A 20,109-nucleotide genomic window follows, 5' to 3' on the forward strand; every position below is an offset into this window, starting at 1 on the left:
AAACTAAATATAAAAGAATTTTTTTTTTTAATAACAGAGGCCAGATGGCAGTGCTTAATCATGAGAAAGCAGTGTGGGTGGGGGATGCTTCTACCACAAAAACTGGCATGGTTGAAGGGACAGCCAAGGGAGTTGACCCACAGAAACATGTGGAAATGGAAATAGTTAGTAACATATGGTGTCTCCAGGGGCAAAATAGATGGGTAGCCAACAAAGCAACTACTTAATAACTACAGTCAAGACAAGGTTGGAAGAGGCGGAACAGGAGGGGTGCTGCTGCTGCTAAGTCGCTTCAGTCGTGCCTGACTCTGTGCACTGGAGTGGGTTGCCATTGCCTTCTCCGGAACAGGAAGGCAGTCACCCTAATAAAAAGTCTTGATGCCTTGCTCATTTCCCAACCCTGAGCCAAATTACATACAGATCTGGGACCCACTGATGGAAGAGCTGGCCAAGTTCTTAGGCGGAAGCACCCTTGATCCGCTAGTGAACACCAATGATTCCTACTCGTTCCTCAAAGGAACCTGTTTATTCAAGTGACAGTACACTGAGGAAAAGCGGATACCTAAGTGCTTCAAGGACTGTTGAACACACATCTGAGTTTGATAGTCATAGGCCTGAGGTCATCATCAGTCCCTTTTATTGTGGACCAGTTTTTCAGTACTTGTAGAATCATTCATGAACTTTCATATTCATGTTTTCTAATGTTCAATGAACTGATTCAAATAAAGTTACCTCAACATGTGAAAAGAAAAATCTGTGAGATCATTTTAAACCCAGAAGTTATTTTGATTACACCATTGGTTGCAGAAATCTTCTAGTTCTCCCTTGGACACATAACAATAGCTCTTAATTTCACAGGCATTGGAATCCAAAGCTATTAATACATTCTTCCTCACAAGCAAAATGCACCTAATTTCACCCCAAATGCCATCGGATTACAGTGAATTCTCATTAAAAAATTATTGTCTTTCAGCCCTCAGAATGGGAGAAAATATTTGCAAATGAAGCAACCGACAACAACAAGGGGTTAATCTCCAAAACATACCAATGGATAATGCAGCTCAATATTGAAAAAATGAACAATCCAATTAAAAAAATGGATGGAAGATCTAAATAGATATTTCTCCAAAGAAAACACATGGATGGTTAAAAAGCACATGAAAAGATGCTCAACATCACTAATTATTACAGAAATGCAAATCAAAACTACAATGAGGTATCATCTCACAACCAATCAGAATGGCCGTTGTCAAAAAAAAAATCTACACAGTAAACGCTGAAGAGGGTATGGAGAAAAGGGAACCCTCCTACACTGTTGGTAGAAATGTAAACTGGTATAGTTGCTACAGAGGTTCCTTCAAAAACTAAAAATAGAGTTACCATATGACTCAGCAACCACTCCTGGGAGTATATCCAGAGAAAAACACTACCCAAAAGAATAATGCACACCAATATTCATGACAGCACTATTTACAATAGACAAGATGTAGAACCAACCTGAATGTCAAGCAACAGAGGAATGGATAAAGATGTGGTACATATACACAATGGAATATTATTCAACCATCAAAATATGACATCATGTCATTTGCATCAACATGGATGGACCTAAAGATTGTTCTACTGAGTGAAGCAAGTCAGACAGAGAAAGACAATACCATACGATATTGCTTATATGTAGAATCTAAAAAGAAAACTACAAATGAACTTATTTATAAAACAGAAATACAGTTACAGATGTAGAAAATAAACTTCTGGTTACCAGAGGGTGTGGGGGAGGGATAAATTGGATGACTGGGCTTGACATATACACACTAATATATGTAAAATAGATAACCTGAACAAATAATAAATAAATAATAAGAACCTACTGTATAGTACATGGAACTCTTCTCAACATTTTGTAGTGGCCTATATGGTAAAAGAATCTAAAAAAGGGTGGATATATGTATATGTGTAACTGATCCACTTGCTGCACGGTAGAAATTAACCCAACATTGTAAATCAACTATATCCCAATAAAGTTTTTAAAAAAGGACTTCTCTAGTGGTCCAGTCATTAAGAATCTGCCTTCTGATGCAGGGGACTCAGGTTTGACCCCTGGTCTGGGAACTAAGATCCCCCATGCCTCAGGGCAACTAAGCCCACATGCTTTAACTACTAAGCCCACGCGTCACAAACTAGAGAGAAGCCCGTGTGCTGCAATGAAAAAGATCCCACTGCTGCAACTAAGACCAGATGCAGTCAAAAATAAATAAAATTTAAAAAGTCAGTATCGTCTGGGGAAACCTGTGCCATGGAAATCACTAATTCAGCTTTTAAAGGCCTCTGTGCTGCCCTTCGTATTTCAGTTGCATTATTTTCTTCAAGTTCCCCTTTATGACTTAATGGATAACTGCAAGTGCTGGTAAAACAAAATGGAAAGGAAATTTTAGCATCTGATCTCTGCTGTATCAGGAGTTGATTTTCTGTGTTGAATAAGATGACGCTTAAGGCTTGATGCAATAGTCTTTTCGCAATGTTTTCAACCAAGACACACTTCATTTTGATTCTAGGTCTAATTTTGTTGTCGTTTTCATGGATAAGAATATACATCACTGCCAGAAATGGAAATCATTGCTCATCAGAATTGTCAATATTTGTTTCAGGCACTGTTAGCACATGTCTATCCTGTCCTAAATATCCTTGCTCTGGCTGCAGCAGAAGGTCCCAGGGCTGAGTCAGACAGCAAGAACCAAGAAAGCACAGCTGGGCTTGAAATGTGTCTCCCTAGGACTTGCAGGTCACAGCTGATTGGCTCAAAAGTAACTCCTACCCAAGATTTGCTTTCTCTCACTTTGCTACAGGTAATTGGTTCAAGAATAGGAAACTGAATCAGTGATTCTCTCCTATAAGGATTGTGGAATGGGGTGGGAAAGAGTGGACTTAGTCACTTGCCAAATGGTTACACGGTACGGCACAGATGTGTCCTTTTCTTTGCCTGTGTTTTCTGCCCTGTGGCTAGAAAAAGCCAGTCCACAGAAAAGAAAGTGGTGGACTGAAGGTGCAGAGAGAGGACAGAGGTTGAGCCCTAGCAGTGCTCCCAAGGCTCTTTCCATTTCTTTCCTTTTTTTTTTTTTTTTAACAGAAATGTCATTGATTTACAATATTGTGTTAGTTTTCCTTTGTTTTTTAATTCGGCTGCATGGGTCTGGCTTGCAGCACGCAGGATGATTTTTTTAGTTGCAGCATGTGGGATCGAGTTCCCCGACCAGGTATTGAACCCAAGGCCCCTGCATTGGGAGCTTGGAGCCTTAGCCACTGGACCACCAGGGAAGTACCTTTTGTGTTAGTTTTAGGTGTACAGCATCCTGCCTCAGCATTTTTGCAAATTATATTCCATTGTAGTTTATCGTATTTTTAAAATTTGATTTTAGTCAGTCCTTTATCAAAAATGAAAGGATTAGATGAGACTGACTACAAAATAAGAATTACATATGTGTGTCTGTACATAAAATATCAGCATAATCTCTGTATTTATTGCATGGCATATATTCATACTTATATACAGACATTCATACCGAATACAGTGCAGGCAAAAGAAATAGAATGGTTAGTTCTACCTGGTGGTCTCAACTATGAAAATACTTCAAACCAGTGAGTTTGCTTGAACTGAACTGAGATAGAAAAGGCCACATGAATATCTAATTGGATGAGACTTACCCTGGAAGGTGAAGATATTGTCATTTTTTTTTTTATTTGTTGTTGTTGCCATTCTGATTCTTTAATGGTCAAAGAACATACTCTACACTGTTTCAGTCCTTTTAAATGTGAGACTTGTTTTATGCCCAGGATATAGACTATCTTGGTGAATGTTACATTTGCACTTGAGAAGAATGTGTATTTTGCAATCATTAGGTGTCATGTTCTATAAATAACAGTTAGGTAGAGTTGATTGATAATGTTCAAAGCTGCACCTATTGATTTTCTCTCTACTTAACCTATCGATTGCCCAGAGAGAATTGTTGAAATTTGAAACTGTCATTGTGGATTTATTTCTCATTTCATTTTTGGTTTCATCTATTTTGAATTTCATTTACTAAGTATACACATACTTAGGATTCTTATCTTCTTGATGGATTGTCCTTTTTGTCATCATGAAAAAATGTTTAAAATCTCTGGTAGTACTCCTTCTTCTGGAATTTACTTTGTCTGATATTAGTTTAGATTGCTTATGATTGGTGTTTGCATTTTTTCCATTCATTTATTCTAGAATTGATGCTTTTGAACTGTGGTGTTGGAAAAGACTCTTGAGAGTCCCTTGGACTGCAAGGAGATCCAATCAGTCCATCCTAAAGGAGATCAGTCCTGGGTGTTAATTGGAAGGACTGATGTTGAGGCTGAAACTCCAATACTTTGGCCACCTGATTAGAAGAGCTGACTCATTGGAAAATACCCTGATGCTGGGAAAGATTGAGGGCAGGAGGAGAAGGGAACAACAGAGGATGAGATGGCTGGATGGCATCACCGACACAATGGACATGAGTTTAGGTGAACTCCCGGAGTTGGTGATGGACAGGGAGGTGTGATTCATGGGGTTGCAAAGAGTCGGACACAACTGAGCAACTGAACTGAACTGCTGCTGCTAAGTCGCTTCAGTCGTGTCCGACTCTGTGCGACCCCATAGATGGCAGCCCACCAGGCTCTGCCATTCCTGGGATTCTCCAGGCAAGAACACTGGAGTGGGTTGCCATTTCCTTCTCCAATGCATGAAAGTGAAAAGTGAAAGTGAAGTCGCTCAGTAGTGTCCAACCCTCCGCGACCCCATGGACTGCAGCCCACCAGGCTCCTCTGTCCATGGGATTTTCCAGGCAAGAGTACTGAGGAACTCTTTTAAAAGCATTTCTTAATAATGCAATTCTGAGGGAAATTACCCTCTCACCCTTTGCTTATCTGAAAGTATCTTTATTTCATTAGACTGGTAACTTTTTATCTTTCAGCATTTTAAAGAGGCCATTTTGGGGGTGGGTGCTTGCATTGTTTCTAATGAAAACTGTTTGGTCCTCTAGATGTAAGGTATCTTTGTTCTTCTCTACTTTTAAGATCTCTATTGCTTGTTTTTAGCAATTTGATTATAATGTCCTTTGGCATGTTGCTATTTGAGTTTTTTCCTGCTTCAGGTTCATTGAGCTTTTTGGATCTTTAGTGTACTTCTGCATTGCACCCCAAATGTCCATTTTTGGGAAAAAACCTAAGGTTGTGTAAAAAATAAGAGTCATAATCTCTGTGGCAGAAAGTGAAGAAGAACTAAAGAGCCTCTTGATGAAAGTGAAAGAGGAGAGTGAAAAAGTTGGCTTAAAGCTCAACATTCAGAAAACTAAGATCATGGCATCCGGTCCTATCACTTCATGGCAGATAGATGGGGAAACAGTGGAAACAGTGGCTAACTTTATTTTTCTGGGCTCCAAAATCACTGTAGATGGTGATTGCAGCAATGAAATTAAAAGACGCTTGCTCCTTGGAAGGAAAGTTATGACCAACCTAGACAGCATATTAAAAAGCAGAGACATTACTTTGCCAACAAAGGTCTGTCTAGTCAAGGCTATGGTTTTTCCAGTGGTCATGTATGGATATGAGAGTTGGACTATAAAGAAAGCTGAGTGCCAAAGAATTGATGGTGTTGGAGAAGACTCTTGAGAGTCCCTTGGACTGCAAGGAGATCCAACCAATTCATCCTAGAGGAAGAGATCAGTCCTGGGTGTTCATTGGAAGGACTGATGCTGAAGCTGAAACTCCAATACTTTGGCCACTTGATGAGAAGAGCTGACTCATTGGAAAAGACCCTGATGCTGGGAAAGATTGAGGGCAGGAGGAGAAGGGAGCAACAGAGGATGAGATGGTTGGATAGCATCATCGACTTGATGGACATGGGTTTGGGTGGACTTCGGGAGTTGGTGGTGGACAGGGAGGCCTGGCATGCTGCGGTTCATGGGGTTGCAAAGAGTCGGACACGACTGAGTGACTGAACTGAACTGAACTGAATCTAGACATGATACTGTTTTGCCACATGTGCATGAGAGAGTATTCAAATCAAATAAAGCTGGTTGACCTTAAAATGATCTCCTCAGTCTTTAAATAAACTTCAAGCAACCTGCATCCCTGTTAACTCATTTACTCATTCATTCATTCAGCCAAAGTATCCTCAGTCCTGCCCTGATGTCAGGCACTTACCTGCTTAGAGCTAAGAGAACAAAGTTGAATCAGACGGTGCCCACTGCCCTCAAGAATCACAGAACAGGGTGAAGAGCATCACTGCCCAAGGCAGACTGACACTTCAGAGACCCCAATAACGAAGGTTTTTCTGCAAATTCAAAAACAGCTTTTCTGCAAATTCAAAAACATTATAAATAACAAAGAGCTCAGAAGACTGTACACGGAAAGATTTAGAAATATATCATTGATTTGAAGGTGGTAAATTTTAAAGAAAAGTAGGATGCAAAATTGTACATGTAGTATGGTTACAACCAAAACATTTTATATAGAGAAAAGACTGGAAGGGAATATACCAAAATGTCAATAGTAGGTAACTTTGGTTATTTGGTGATTATTTCATAATTATTGGTCATTACTTTTTTCTTTTTTCTGGCCCACTTGGTTTTAGGCCTTAGACTGTTTTGCATGCCTGTGATAATTGTTATTATGTATTTATATAATAATTTTTTACTTTATAAAAATTTTATATAATAAGGGTAGCCATTCCTTTCTCCAGGGGATCTTCCTGACCCAGGGATTAAACCCAGGTCTCCTGCACCAAAGGCAGATTCCTTATAGTCTGAGCCACCAGGGAAGTCCTATATAATGACTTCAGATCAGATCAGTTGCTCAGTCGTGTCCGACTCTTTGCGACCCCATGAATCGTAGCACGCCAGGCCTCCCTGTCTATCACCAACTCCCGGAATTCACTCAGACTCACGTCCATCGAGTCAGTGATGCCATCCAGCCATCTCATCCTCTGTTGTCCCCTTCTCCTCTTGCCCCCAATCCCTCCCAGCATCAGAATCTTTTCCAATGAGTCAACTCTTCGCATGAGGTGGCCAAAGTACTGGAGTTTCAGTTTTAGCATCATTCCTTCCAAAGAAATCCCAGGGCTGATCTCTTTCAGAATGGACTGGTTGGATCTCCTTGCAGTCCAAGGGACTCTCAAGAGTCTTCTCCAACACCACAGTTCAAAAGCATCAATTCTTCAGCGCTCAGCCTTCTTCACAGGCCAACTCTCACATCCATACATGACCACAGGAAAAACCATAGCCTTAACTAGATGGACCTTTGTTTGCAAAGTAATGTCTCTGCTTTTGAATATGCTATCTAGGTTGGTCATAACTTTCCTTCCAAGGAGTAAGCATCTTTTAATTTCATGGCTGCAGTCACCATGTACAGTGATTTTGGAGCCCAGCAAAATAAAGTCTGACACTGTTTCCACTGTTTCCCCATCTATTTCCCACTAAGTGATGGGACCGGATGCCATGATCTTAGTTTTCGTTGAGCTTTTTAGCTCTTAATTAAGAATACTTAGTATGTGAAAAGTGAAAGTGAAGTCGCTCAGTCGTGTCCGACTCTTTGTGACCCCATGGACTGTAGCCTACCAGGCTCCTCTGTCCATGGGATTTTCCAGGCAAGAGTGCTGGAGTGGATTGCCATTTCTTTCTCCAGGGGATCTTCCTGACCCAGGAACTGAACCCGGGTCTCCTGCATTGCAGGCAGACGCTTTACCGTCTGAGCCACCTCATTAATTATCACTACCTTCATTTTTCTCAGTTAATTCTCACAATCTATCGAGAGAAGCACTACTATTATCTTTATTTTACTGACGTTCCTAGAGTTTAAAAAACTTTTCATCATCACGTGACTAGCAAGAAGCAGTCAAGAAGCAGTCAGGCAGCTTACGCTCCTCACTTCAGGGTAACTATGACAGCTTCAATTTCTTAGTGACATAAGCACCAAGCTTAACAAAGACTCTCTTTCAGTTAAGCTTCTTTGTGGTGCCTGTTTATTAATTAAAAAATGTAAGAATTGCTAACATTGAAAAGAGTGGCACAAAGATTATATTAGTCACTCAAGTTTTTTCATACATTTTTCTGTTTGAATGAAATCCTTTTTACCTTTTAAATTAAAAACAATTAGTCACACATTCATTTCTACTGCATTGATAACATGCTTGCTCTGGATCATAATAATTGGACTTATTTAGACTGCAGCAACTGCCAGGCATCTATGACTAAGAATTTAATGACCCACCACAATATCATTAATTCTCTACACATTTTTCCATGCCCAAATAAATTCTCTATAAATTTCAAGACCCAGTTCATATATCCCATGGTTCCTTCCAGAATCACTCTAGCCACTCTGCTAGTTTTCCTTTCCCTGTGTTCCAAAGACACAATAACCCTAACCCAACAATTGGCTTCTTGATCAAATATTGTTCCTAATTGATTCAAGCAATATTTATTGTATGCATCTTATGTGCAGGATAGAATGTTCTCCATTGCTTTTTTGAGAGAAAATCTTGTACTTTGGCTTCAACTGTTCTTGGATTTATTGTGTCACCTGCATGAGCAAACACAGAATGAGTATCTAATAGGTATTTTTGCATTTGCTTCCTCTCACCTGGTCCTAGAACTGGTGCTTTCTCCTACTACCTTAGTCCTTTAATTCTTGTCCTTTCCCTGGGCCTCTGTGTTTGAAAACTATATTGCCTTTCCATTAATCATCAGCATTTTAAAATTCCCAAAGTTATTCAGCACCTCTTCTTGATTTCTTCCTGTATCATTCTAATTCCTCTTCTAAACATAATCTCCTCTTGAACGATATATTTGGGTTTTTGTCTATATTTAGCTCTTGGCTTCTTATCCCCCTATCTTCCTCTGCCTTCCTGTTCTGTTTCATTTGTTCCTTAGATGTTGCTGTTCCCTTGGGGCAAACACACATGCTAGCGCACACACACACTTCCCACTCCTGAGCGTTCCCTCATGAGGAATATCTTTTTAAAGTCCTTTGTGTTGTTGTTGTTCAGTTGCTAAGTTGTGTCCAACTTTTTGTGACTCCATGAACAGAAGCACGCTGGGCTTCCCTGTCCTTCGCTGTCTCCAGGAGTTTGCTCAACCTCGTGTCTGTTGAGTCGGTGATACCATCCAGCCACCCCATCCTCTGTCGCCCCCTTCTCCTGCCTTCGGTCTTTCCCAGCCTCAGGGTCTTTTCCAATGAGTTGGCTCTTCGTGTCAGGTGGCCTTTATGTAGTGAGTCCTTTATATATTGAGAATTCTTAATTGTATCAGTTAGGATCTTTGCAAGTAACAGACTACCCTCACTGCTACTGCTAAGTCACTTCAGTCGTGTCCGACTCTGTGCGACCCCATGGACTGCAGCCTACCAGGCTTCTCCGTCCATGGGATTCTCCAGGCAAGAACACTGGAGTGGGTTGCCATTTCCTTCTCCAATGCATGAAAGTGGAAAGTGAAAGTGAAGTCGCTCAGTCGTGTCTGACTCTTAGCAACTCCATGGACTGCAGCCTACCAGGCTCCTCCATCCATGGGATTTTCCGGGCAACAGTACTGAAGTGGGGTGCCATTGAGTGACTTTAAACAATAAAGTAGTACTCTCTCAGGTAATGAGACTGCTGGAGGAGGGCAGCCTCAGGCTGGTGGGTGTGCAATTTGGGGAGATTAGCAGGGCCTGGGTCCTTCTGTCTTTTTGCTCTGCCTTTCTCAGCACATCACCTTTTCCTTGAGAGAGCTCCTCTCGTGGTGATTGATGGTTACGGCACATCTAGGCATCCAGACTCAGAGTACCCAGGGCAAGGCACCCCGTCTTCTACTTCTTTTTTCATTTATCTATTATTTTTGGTTGTACTGGGTCTTCACTGCTGGAAGCAGGCTTTCTCTAGTTGCAATGAGTCAGGGCTACTCTTTGTCGTGGTGCATGGTTTCTCCTTACAGTGGCTTCTCTTGTTGCAGAGCACGGGCTGTAGGGTGAGGGGGCTCAGTAGTTGTGGCACGTGGGCTCGGTAGTTGTGGCTCCTGGGCTCTAGAGCACAGGCTCAATAGTTGTGGAGCATGGACCTATTTGTTCCTCAGCACGTGGGATCCTCCCAAAACAGGGAACAAGCCCGTGTCTCCTGCAATGGCAGGTGGATTCTTTACCACTGAGCCACCAGGGAAGCCCCTTGCCTGGCATTCTTATTCCACAAATGCTACACAGAATATGCACTATCTTTTGGAGCTGATATTTTCAGTAGCAAGAAACATTTTACTAGGTTAACAGGGGTCTTAAAAAAAAAAAGAAGACAGGGCAGAGGAAAGCTAAGTTTGATAGGGATTGAGGAGCTGGGAAGGACAAATGAAAATACACAGGTCACCAGCCACACAGGCAGGAGCTCATGCACTAGATTTTGGCTCAGTACAAGTCACTGTTGAGAAAAAAAATGAACTGAATGATGTTATGAAGTAGGAATACTGGAAGTATCCAAGTAGTGTATGTTTGACCTATACCCAAGGATGTTGTAGAAACGATTTTTACTTAGGTTAGGAGGCTGGACAAGATCCAGGGTTCTTAAACCTTTTAGGGTCAGGTGCCCCCAGGAACCCAAAGAAAGGGAAAGACCTTTGTTTCCCTCTGAAAATTCACATGCCCACTGAACTTATGGCTGCATAATAAATCACCCCTGAGAACTTAGTGGCTTATTAGCTCACAGTTTTTGTGGGTCAGGGATTCAGAAGCAGTTTAGCTGGGAGATTCTGGTTCATGAGGTTAAAGTTGAGAAGTCGACCAGGGCTGCAGTCATCTAACACAGTGGCTGTCAGCTGAGGGTGACTTTGCCTCTCAGGGGAGATTTGACAATGTCTGAAGACATATTTGATTATCACCAAGAGTGTGGTGTGTGCTATCAGCATCTAGGGAGTGGAGGTCAGAGATGTTGTTAAACCTCCTCATCGCACTAGAGAGCTCAACACACAAAAATGATCCAGCCCCAAAAGGCAGGAGTGCTGAAGCTGAGAAACCCTGGCCCACAGGCTGGACTGGGTCGGGCGGACCCCCTTCTGAGGTGGCTCACTCATGTGGCTGGTGAGGGCTGCTGGCGTCCTCACAATGTGGTGGCTGGCTTTCCTCAGGTGAACTGAAAGAGAAAGCAAGGAGGGCCTGTAGGCAGTGCCTTTATGACTGAGTTTCTGGGAGCAAGTCACCGAACAAGCACACGAGGAAGGGGAGAGGAATCAACTTTCCTTGTTGGAGGGGAGAATTACCAAAGAATTTGTGGGCGTATCTTAGAATCAACACACCCTCATACAACAACATTTTAACCTGTCAAATTTGAGGGTTCACAGATTCCTCTCAGGCTCCCTTGACCTCCAACAGATAAAAATCTGACAACCCATGGTCAGGAAATTGGCAAGGACAGGTAAAAACTGGCAAAACAACAAAACAAAACAAGAAAAAAAAAAAAAAAACCCTCAATATTCTACCCCCTGTTATAGTTCAGGCCCCTGTTTTTACACTATCCCTTTTCTTATCTCCTTCTGGGTTTCTAATCCAAAGTCCTTGTAATTTACTGTCTTACATTCTATTTCATTCTAAATGTAATATCATTCAATTTCATTCTAAAGCAGAACAGAAGTACTGAGCCACTGTCATTTGCAGATTGGAGAGTTGAGACTACATTTTAAGAGAAAGATTGGCTGGGATTTCAAGACCTCCCTCACCATGAGATAAAACAAGTAGGACTAGAACTTCCTGAGGGTCTAGCGGTTAGGATTCTGCCTCCACTGCAGGGGGTGCCAGTTCCATCCCTGGTCTGGGAACTAAGATCCCACATCCTGTTAGGCTGGGCCAAAAACTAAAAAACAAACAAAGCCTCCCCAAACCAACTAGGACTATTAATTTTGCAAGTAAAGGTAGCTCTCATCGTCTATCAGAGAAAATGAAGGACAGCAGGTTAAGTGATGCATTCAGATCCATTCACTGATTTCCTGATGACTTATTTAATTTCAGCCCATAAATTTATTTGCTTTCCATTAAATAAAGCAACTTCCAACATAGTCGTTCCAAGAGTGTTCCTTGGAATAGAACAGGATATATTTTTTTACTTAGATTTTTAAAAGATTTTCTACAAAATAATTTTTTGGTAATAATTTTCTGCTTTCAGAACAGACAGGCATATATATAGTTTTCTGGATATAAAATGACTTTCTCAATCCAGTGCTTTGATAGATGAAAGGGGAAAAGCTCTAATACACTTGGCTATCTGCCCTTGAAATATCTCAGCTGAGCACCTTGGGGCAAATTATCAGTGGAGCAGAGGGTTTTAAAAACAAGGTCCAGGTGTTTTTCCTGGCCTGGAAATGCTGCCAGCTTTGCTTCTTGCTGCTTCTTTGATCACCTTTGGAACAAAGAGAGCCTGTGACAAGAACAGTCAGACTCAGGCCCTGTGGTTTCCTCAGAGATCTGATTTTTCATGGGAGGTACTTGCGAAACCGCATCTGTGGGAGGGGGCGTTCCTTCACAGGCTTCTTGGGATAGAAGTGGACATCGTTTGTGGCATGAAGGCACGGTGGAAAATGGACAAGGAGCCCACTCCTCAGGCATCAGATAACACCTGTTAATCTCTTGTCCACAGGAAGTTAAGCCTCTGTGTGTCTCTGACATGGGGGCTCAACCTCTGCTCCCCAACTGAATGGTGGGGCACCATTCATTACCAAGCACAGTAGGGCCTGGCAGGTTAACTGGACACATAGAGGCCTAACGGGGGAGGTCCTCACTGTTTCATATACTTCCTGAAATCTGTAGGATGACTGATAGATAAGTTGGCTGAGTTTCATGCCTAAAATAGAGAAATGACAACTACAAAGAGACTCCGTCAATCTAGTTGAAAGCACCTATGGCCTTGAATTTTGTGTTAAAGCCAGGCAAAAAAAAATTTTATTTTTTTCTCTTAAAAATTACAAAAAAATACGGAGTGAGATTTTTAAATTAATTATTTTCTAGTTTTAAGATAAAATACAGTAGTTTCAATGTGTTGATCTTTTTCTGAAGGACTTAGAACAGAACCAGGCAAATACTATAGCTAAGTGTTGGTTAAATGAATAAAGTTAAGTAAGTAAGTAAATTGTCTATTTACATCTTCAAATAAACAATGAAGACGTTGTAGACAAACTTAAAAGATGACATACTATGAAGAAGTGTCTTTGACCTCTAAAAATTCAACAAGTTACTATTGATATTTATCTGGGTTTTATTTTTTTTATTCTTTTGGCTGGGCCTTGCTGCATATGGAATCTTAACTCCTCAACCACAGATGGAACCAGCGTCCACCTGCAGTGGAAGTGCAGAGTCTTGCTGGACCACCAGGGAAGTCTCTGCTGCTGCTGCTGCTGCTAAGTCGCTTCAGTTGTGTCCGACTCTGTGTGACCCCATAGATGGCAGCTCACCAGGCTCCCCCGTCCCTGGGATTCTCCAGGCAAGAACACTGGAGTGGGTTGCTATTACCTTCTCCAATGCATGAAAGTGAAAAGTGAAAGTGAAGTCGCTCAGTCGTGTCCGACTCTTAGCGACCCCATGGACTGCAGCCCACCAGGCTCCTCCATCCATGGGATTTTCCAGGCAAGAGTACTGGAGTGGGGTGCCATTGCCTTCTCCGAGGGAAGTCTCTATGTGGGTTTTAAATCAAGCTTCCTGAGCTTCACTTAGGATGTGGGGTTTATAATGTGAAAATGAGTTTTGCTGGGGGCTCCACACTGGACTTTGCGCTGCTCAGCCCAGAGTCCCCTGTATCAGGACCATCCTCTCAGAAATGTTCCCCCCTCTGCAGGAGGCCTTGACCCGCCCTTCACCCTTCTACTCTTTGGAGTGCTGAGGAGGGCTGCCCAGAACTCCCTGCTTCCCTCTTTCTTGCTGCTATCAAAGGCAAGCACATTGACCCGTTTCCATTTCAAGAGTTTTCCTGCTAATCACTAGGGAGCAGGCGGCTGCTAACAGTCAGGACCCACGTGGAGAAGTTCCTGAGGTTCCAGAAGCTTACCACTGTCTTCCCTCTGCTCCACAGTTCCTCACTCCCTTATCCTTAACCAGCCAGCACAGCTCACCCTCCCCTTGGAGTCCACCTTGACCAAGTGGACCTTTTCCTCAGTAAAACCCAACTTCCCAGTCAGAAAATATGGTCAGTCCCTGGAAGTGCAGAAAAATGAGTGCCCCTTTGACTCTACCAGTGGGTGGTTATAACCCACCCAGAGATGAAGGGAGAAGGCAATGGCAACTCACTCCAGTACTCATGCCACAGAGTTGGACACGGCTGAAGCGACTTAGCAGCAGCAGCAGCAGAGGTGAAGCCTGGAAAAAGTTTTCTCAGAAACCAAGGCCAGCAGCAGTCTTGCAGGCCTGTGTTCTAGAATTGAAGGCAGGAGCGTCTTGGAGATAAACAGCCCCAGCTAAGGTGCCTGAGGAGGTGGCTTTGGAGGGGGCTCCAGAAAGTCACCCAGCTGTGCCTGTGCCCCTCTGCCACAGCGCCTTCTGCTTCCAGCTAAGGGCACCCAGGGTCTCTCAAGGGGAAATCTTAGAAAAGACTTCAAGGGGACTTCCCTGGTGGTCCAGTGGTTAAGACTCTGTGCTGCCAATGCAGGGTATCCGGGTCTGATCCCTGGTCAGGGAACTAGATCCCACATACCGCAGCTAAAAGATCCTGCAGGGCACCATGAAAGTGCCACCAAGTTAGACCTGGTATAGCCAAATTAACTAATTAATTAAAAAACAAAAAGACCAGTGCTTATCTGTAGTAAAGAGCAGAAATAATGAGAGTGTGACAGGAAAATTGACTTTCCAACTATATTAAAAAAGATTTATTGTTTTTATTGAATGCATGTGTGCTTAGTTGCTTCAGTCGTGTCCAACTCTCTGCGACCCCGTGGACTGTAGCCCGCCAGGCTTCTCTGCCCATGGATTCTCCAAGCAAGAATACTAGAGTGGGTTGCCATACCCTTCTCCAGGGGATCTTCCTGACCCAGGAATTGAATCCACGTCTCTTGGATCTCCTGCATTGCAGGCAGATTCTTTACTGCTGAGCCACTGGGGAAGCTGATTATTTTTATTTTCTGATTGTTAAGGCTTATTGTGGGAAAATGTGAAAAACCTGAACATAAGAAGTACCTACAAGGCTACCACATAGAGACTGCTATTTTTACATTTTGGGGGTTTCTTCTCAATCTTTTTTGTTTTTTCTATGCCGGTACTGGAGTTTCAGCTTTAGCATCATTCCTTCCAAAGAAATCCCAGGGCTGATCTCCTTCAGAATGGACTGGTTGGATCTCCTTGCAGTCCAAGGGACTCTCAAGAGTCTTCTCCAACACCACAGTTCAAAAGCATCAATTCTTCGGCGCTCAGCCTTCTTCACAGTCCAACTCTCACATCCATACATGACCACAGGAAAAACCATAGCCTTATGAACTTTTGTTGGCAAAGTAATGTCTCTGCTTTTGAATATGCTATCTAGGTTGGTCATAACTTTCCTTCCAAGGAGTAAGCGTCTTTTAATTTCATGGCTGCAGTCACCATCTGCAGTGATTTTGGAGCCCAGCAAAATAAAGTCTGACACTGTTTCCACTGTGTGCCCATCTATTTCCCATGAAGGAAGGAATGATGTTAAAGCTGAAACTCCAGTACTTTGGCCGCCTCACACGAAGAGTTGACTCATTGGAAAAGTCTCTGATGCTGGGAGGGATTAGGGGCAGGAGGAGAAGGGGACGACAGAGGATGAGACGGCTGGATGGCATCACTGACTCGATGGACGTGAGTCTGGGTGAACTCCGGGAGTTGGTGATGGACAGGGAGGCCTGGCGTGCCACGATTCATGGGGTCGCAAAGAGTCGGACATGACTGAGCGACTGATCTGATCTGATCTGACATTTTCAATTTTTCTTATAGAATTGCTTCATGAATATAACTTTTAAATATTTTAAATATAACTTTTAAAAATTTAACTACATTTTAAACCTAATTTCAACTTTAATGAGATGAATATACATAGATAGTGGGCTAAGCAAGTGAAGTGTAAAAACAAGTGTGTTTTAAGGTCTTTCAGCAAGACTTTCAAGTCTTTAAGCAAGTTGAAATGTTTGAAATTGACAGGGCTGGCTGAGAGGAGGGGCATGTTTGGGGCTGGGGGTGGGTGAGAAGAGTTTGGTATTGACTGTTGAGGTACTTTCTGAGGCCATGTGGTCTTTGCTGCTGTGGCCACAAAATCACACTGTATCAGGCACTAATCTAAGTACTTCATATTCTAACTCATGGAAACTAAAGAAACAAAAATTGTCCCAAGCCTTCGCAACAACTGCATGAGTAGGTGCTGTGATCCTCACCTACAGATGAGGAATGAGGCAAAGAGAGGTTTAGTAAGCTGTCCAAGGTCTCACAACTGGTAAAGCCAGGACTGAAGCCCAGGCAGTGTATCTGGAGACCATGCTCTCCTGCCCTGGGCTTTGGCTGTGGGTTCATCATGCCAGGCCCCCTCCCCTTCAAGCTACAAGGGTTCAGAACAGTCACACCAACCTCCTTCGTTTGGGCAAACCAGTGCTTTCTTCATTTCAGGCATCCGTGGCTCTGTCCTTCTTGTCCCCCTCATGCAGAAAGTGAGCTCAGCTGCTCCCTTTGACTGACATGCTTGGTTAGTTTCCATGGCTTCTCCCTGCCTCATTCCTCCAAGCAGGAGCCAGACCAGCAGACAGCAGACTGGGTCTGGCCTCAGATAGCCATCATATATTTTCCTGTTCATCGGCCCTTTTCCCAGAGAGGCCCTGTAGGCACTCTGTGGGGATGTGAGGGTGAGCTCATCAGATGTCAGGGTACCTGGATGAGTATGCAGTCCCCAGGAGAGGGCCAGCCCAGCAGAAACGTGACAGTTGGGAACTCAGACAGGGACTCCAGGCCCAAGAGCCTGCACTGGGGTCCCTTTGCTGCACACGCTGGGGTGGAGAGCAGCCGTCCACTTGGTCTGGCTCAAGTTTAAAAGGAGAAGCCTTACAATAAAGCTACAGAGGCCTTGAGAGTCCAAAGGAAGGAAACAGAAGGAAAAGGGAAGTAGAAAGTCAGGAACTAAAGTCTTCTCTTCCCCTTGATGGGGGAGCCGAGTGACTTCTCTGGAACTCTGCTGGGCACCTCCCTTCCCTTTGATGACTTCCACTAGCTCTTCATGCAGAGTCCAAGTTGGTCCCCAGCTCCACATGTGCATAATGACATCTCAGCTCTAGTCCCTCATCACTGAGGGGCCAGAGGTTATTATTATTATTTAATTGATTGATATTTCAAAATCAACTTCAGTGAGGTATAACTTAATAATGCATCTGTTTAAAGTGTGTAACTCAATGACTGACCTCACAATCAAGATATATAACCTTTCTGTCACCCCCAAAGCATTCCTTGGGGGAGTAATCTTTTTTTTCTTTGTACAGATTATTGAACATATTGGTCATCAGTTGCTGGCCTTGGGTTAGGCGAAGAGGACTGTCATGTGGTCTACCCATTCACCAGGATTTGTGTAGTGACCAGGGCTTCCAAGATGGCTCAGTGAGTACAGAATCTGCTTCAATGCAGGAGACGCAGGTTCGATTCCTGGGCTGGGAGGATCCCCTGGAGAAGGAAATGGGAACCAGCTCCAGTATTCTTGCCTGGAAAACCCCATGGACAGAGGAGCCTGGTGGACTATAGTCCAAAGGGTCGCAAAGAGCCGGACACGACTAAGCATGCAGGAGTGGCATGGCAGGCAATAAAAGGCATTTTGAGAACAGTCATCCGTTAGCTGTAGGACCTTGGACAAGTCACTTAGCCTCACTGTGCCTATTTCCCATCAGGAGAGTAAGGATAATAATGTCTACCTCTGTTGCTGCTGCTGCTGCTGCTGCTGCTAAGTCACTTCAGTCGTGTCCGACTCTGTGCAACCCCATAGACAGCAGCCCACCAGGCTCCCCCGTCCCTGGGATTCTCCAGGCAAGAACACTGGTTGTAAATAGTGTGCAAGAGGGTATTTGGACTGTAGTTTTGATGGAGACTCTGAAATACAATTGATATGAACGGGAAACAGTCTGAGAAGAGTTTTAAGAATCTTAGAACCCTCAGTCAGGTCGGGGATATAAGGGAGTACTACATACTCCCCATGTAGTAGGGAAGCATCTTATAAAAAGCTGTGCTGAGAGCCCATCTTTCTCCCCCAGGAAGGGGAAGTGGGTGACTTTTTTGGAAGGTTTGTCTGGAAGCCCTCAGCCTGGGGCATGCTGGACTAGAGTCTGTCTCCCACCAGGGAATACAGAACAGATCGAGTGCTTTGCAGGAGAGGTTGGAGAGCGGAGGTTGGAGAGGGGAGGTTGGAGAGGGTCACTGTGCTGGGACTGGCCAAGCTTCTAGAGAGTCAGGGTGGGAGTTGGGGGGCGCAGGGGTAACCAGGGGGAGTACAGTGAGAGGTCCTCTCGTTGCCTGTCCAGTGGAGCTGCCTGTGTTTTGGGGGGAGCCTGGGAGCAGGAGAAAGCTGGAGGCAAATGTCTGATTTTAAGACCTGCCCCACGAAACCACAATAGACACACTTGCCAGGTTCGAGGGGCCCAGGATGCACTCCCTGAGAGCTGACGAAGCACCCTAAGAAAGTCAGTGTCACATAGCTGCCAGAGACAGATCAGCCAGGTGCCTGTGCAGGGGGGACCTGACCCAGCCTCCAGCCTTTGCTTCCCTTCCTTCTCGTCTCTGGGACCCTGAAACTGGCCAGAAACTCAGGAAGAGGAGTGCCTGACAGAGAACCATTGTGTCCCTTTCCCATCTCAGCCTCCAGCCTGAAGCTGGCCCAGTGGAGCCAAAGGAGGGAGAAATGGTAACGTTAAAACCAAGTCTGGAGATTTGATTATCATCTTGGATTGTCCTGAGTTGAAATGGTTGAATTTTAGAGTTACCATGGGGTGTAAAAGACCTTCCGCTTTTATAGAAGGGAAGTCAAGGGCCTGCCTGCCGAGTTTTTTTCCCAGTGGCAGCAGAAAGGTTCCTTCACTGAACAATTTTAAAAGGGTGGTGGGAGAAAAATACAGTAAGTCCCCTGCATACAAACCTTCAAGTTTCGAAATTTCAAAGACATGAACAAGCGTTTCATCAACATCAGGCATGGGTGAAATTGCAGCTTGCCCTCCGTCTTCTACTGCTGATGATCCTTCTGTTCTTCTGGCTCCCATCTCCTCTCCCTCCCCCAGCCAGTAACTCTTCTTGCCTGTTCACTGGATGCCATTCCCTGTATGCCAACTGTTGTACTGTACTACTGCACTTTTCAGGGTACTACTGTTCTTGTTCAGTCGCTCAGTCGTGTCCCACTCTTTGTGACCCCATGGACTGCAGCGCTCTAGGCTTCCCTGTCCATCACCACTTCCCAGAGCTTACTCAAAACTCCTGTCCATTGAGTCGGTGATGCCATCCAACCATCTCACCCTCTGTTGTCCCCTTCTCCTCCTGCCTTCAATCTTTCCCAGTATCAGAGGCTTTTCTAATGAGTCGGCTCTTCACATCAGGTGGCCAACGTATTGGAGCTTCAGCTTCAGCATCTGTCTTTCCAGTGAATATTCAGGGTTGATTTCCTTTAGGATTCACTAGTTTAATCTCCTTGATCTCAGAGTACTATACTCTAAGGTTAAAACTGTTTTATTTTTTGCTTTTTATGTATTACTTTTCAGAAAAGTAATTATATTTCAGTAAAGTATTATATTACAGTAGGCTATCCAGTGGCTCAGACAGTAAACAATTTGCCTGCAATGCAGGAGACCTGGGTTTAATTCCTGGATCAGGAAGATCCCCTGGAGAAGGGAATGGCAACACGTTCCAGTATCCTTGTCTGAAGAATCCCATGGACAGAAGAGCCTGGTGAGTTACAGTTCATGGGGTCACAGAGTTGGACCCGACTGAGTGACTAAAATATACTACAGTACTATATAACTGATTGTGTTAGTTGGGTACCTAGGCTAGCTCTGACTTACAAACAAATTAAACTTATGAACACATTCTTGGAACAGAACTCATTTGTATATAGACTTACTGTAAATGGTTTCGATCACAAGTTGTGCTTGT

The 20,109-nt window shown here is 43.7% G+C and overlaps 1 pseudogene; it reads right to left on the reverse strand.

Annotated features, from left to right (window-relative positions):
* Window positions 1-733: 733 nt before the first annotated feature.
* Window positions 734-19,160, reverse strand: LOC100138620 (isopentenyl-diphosphate Delta-isomerase 1-like; annotated as a pseudogene).
* Window positions 19,161-20,109: the final 949 nt, after the last annotated feature.

This window comes from Bos taurus, chromosome 16 (assembly GCF_002263795.3).
Source record: "Bos taurus isolate L1 Dominette 01449 registration number 42190680 breed Hereford chromosome 16, ARS-UCD2.0, whole genome shotgun sequence".
NCBI classification, from domain to species: domain Eukaryota; kingdom Metazoa; phylum Chordata; class Mammalia; order Artiodactyla; family Bovidae; genus Bos; species Bos taurus.